The sequence below is a fragment of the Entelurus aequoreus genome, linkage group LG21 (assembly GCF_033978785.1).
Source record: "Entelurus aequoreus isolate RoL-2023_Sb linkage group LG21, RoL_Eaeq_v1.1, whole genome shotgun sequence".
Taxonomy (NCBI): Eukaryota; Metazoa; Chordata; class Actinopteri; order Syngnathiformes; family Syngnathidae; genus Entelurus; species Entelurus aequoreus.
Genome location: NC_084751.1, coordinates 50134817 through 50137758, shown reverse-complemented (window position 1 = coordinate 50137758; position 2942 = coordinate 50134817).

Below are 2942 nucleotides of genomic sequence, written 5' to 3'. Positions count from 1 at the left end.
CAAAAAACATGATCCAGACCAGAGATGATGACAAGGGACATGTAACCACGATCACAGCTTGTGAAAGTTACTGCACAAATGGAATTAAATGATAAATAAATGTTGTAAATTGTTCTTTTTTAAAACCTTTTATTGCTTTATTTGATTCGTGCTCGTGGAATTCTGAGATGATGCATTTTTCTCTTTACGGTAAATCAGATCCAAACGTAGCTTTGCAAAGACAAAGAACAAATATACAACATAAAGTAGGTTAGTTGAGTAAATATCACAATATAAACTATAATTTAACACTTTGAAAGGATTATTTTTTTAAAAACACATTTAAACTTAAATGTTTCCACACATCTGTTTTAGTTCAGGTTAATTGATCTTATTGTGTGACATTTATTGGTTAAATGATCTTATTGTGTGACATTTATTGGTTAAATGATCTTATTGTGTGACATTTATTGGTTAAATGATCTTATTGTGTGACATTTATTGGTTAAATTATCTTATTGTGACATTTATTGGTTAAATGATCTTATTGTGTGACATTTATTGGTTAAATGATCTTATTGTGTGACATTTATTGGTTAAATTTTCTTATTGTGTGACATTTATTGGTTAAATGATCTTATTGTGTGACATTTATTGGTTAAATGATCTTATTGTGTGACATTTATTGGTTAAATGATCATATTGCGTAACATTTATTGGTTAAATGATTTTATTGTGTAACATTTATTGGTTAAATGATCATATTGTGTGACATTTATTGGTTAAATGATCTTATTGTGTGACATTTATTGGTTAAATGATCTTATTGTGTGACATTTATTGGTTAAATGATCTTATTGTGTGACATTTATTGGTTAAATGATCTTATTGTGTGACATTTATTGGTTAAATGATCTTATTGTGACATTTATTGGTTAAATGATCATATTGTGTGACATTTATTGGTTAAATGATCTTATTGTGTGACATTTATTGGTTAAATGATCTTATTGTGTGCCATTTATTGGTTAAATTATCTTATTGTGTGCCATTTATTGGTTAAATGATCTTATTGTGTGACATTTATTGGTTAAATGATCTTATTGTGTGACATTTATTGGTTAAATAATCTTATTGTGTGACATTTATGGGTTAAATTATCTTATTGTGTGACATTTATTGGTTAAATGATCATATTGTGTGACATTTATTGGTTAAATAATCATATTGTGTGACATTTATTGGTTAAATGATTTTATTGTGTGACATTTATTGGTTAAATGATCTTATTGTGTGACATTTATTGGTTAAATGATCTTATTGTGTGACATTTATTGGTTAAATGATCTTATTGTGTGACATTTATTGGTTAAATGATCTTATTGTGTGACATTTATTGGTTAAATGATCTTATTGTGTGACATTTATTGGTTAAATGATCTTATTGTGTGACATTTATTGGTTAAATGATCTTATTGTGTGACATTTATTGGTTAAATGATCTTATTGTGTGACATTTATTGGTTAAATGATCTTATTGTGTGACATTTATTGGTTAAGTGATCTTATTGTGTGACATTTATTGGTTAAATGATCATATTGTGTGACATTTATTGGTTAAATGATTTTATTGTGTGACATTTATTGGTTAAATGATCTTATTGTGTGACATTTATTGGTTAAATGATCTTATTGTGTGACATTTACTGGTTAAATGATCATATTGCGTGACATTTATTGGTTAAATGATCTTATTGTGTGACATTTATTGGTTAAATGATCTTATTGTGTGACATTTATTGGTTAAATGATCTTATTGTGTGACATTTATTGGTTAAATGATCTTATTGTGTGACATTTATTGGTTAAATGATCTTATTGTGTGACATTTATTGGTTAAATGATCTTATTGTGTGACATTTATTGGTTAAATGATCTTATTGTGTGACATTTATTGGTTAAATGATCTTATTGTGTGACATTTATTGGTTAAATGATCTTATTGTGTGACATTTATTGGTTAAATGATCTTATTGTGTGACATTTATTGGTTAAGTGATCTTATTGTGTAACATTTATTGGTTAAATGATCTTATTGTGTGACATTTATTGGTTAAATGATCTTATTGTGTAACATTTATTGCCAGGTTCCTTCATGACTGTTTTGCCTTTCTAGATTTTCCCCAATGTTTAGTTTTACTTTCATTGTCAGCTCTGCGTCCTCCCTCTTTTTCCACTTCCTGTGCAGGTGGAGATGTAACTGACACACCTGCCTCCATTAATTGACACACCTGCCTCCAGTGGGTGATTGGTGCACTCACATGTTGACAATCACCATCTGAGTGCTTTACATGCCAGCACCAGTCCTCCTTTTGCGTTTCCACTCGTGGTTGACTTTATCTTCCCACGTTGGTGCTCTTCCTTTTCTTATTCTTTATTTACTGCTATCTAACAAAGGAACTTCTGCTCACACACCGCCTGCCTTCTCTGCATCCTGGGACCACGCCAACAATGCCAAGCCGCTAACGTAACATTTATGAAATATGTTGTTGGTGAGAGGATGAGTTTAGCTGAGATGAATGATTAAATGCAAGTTGTGTTGACAGTTCTGAACTTTTGACTTCAGATTGGACTAAAGTTTGTTAGCAATCGAAACAAACTGCAAACCAAAAAGAATATTAAAAAAGTAATCTAGTAAATAAAGTTAAATATGTATTGAGTTTGTGGCTAGATTAGATCATATTTTGAGTTATGGTAAAGTTGTATTTTTCTAGAAATGACACAAAATACCTTGTTTCAACTGACATATTTTACTTGAATTGTTTTTCAAGGTTAGGTGTACTTTTTGACATTTAAACATGAATTGAAGGTATCGTACCCAGAAAATGTTTCCTTTCCAAAGAACCAAAGCAGTATATGAGGCGGTGTATTGTTTGGATAGTCAAGTATTGAATGCACAATGG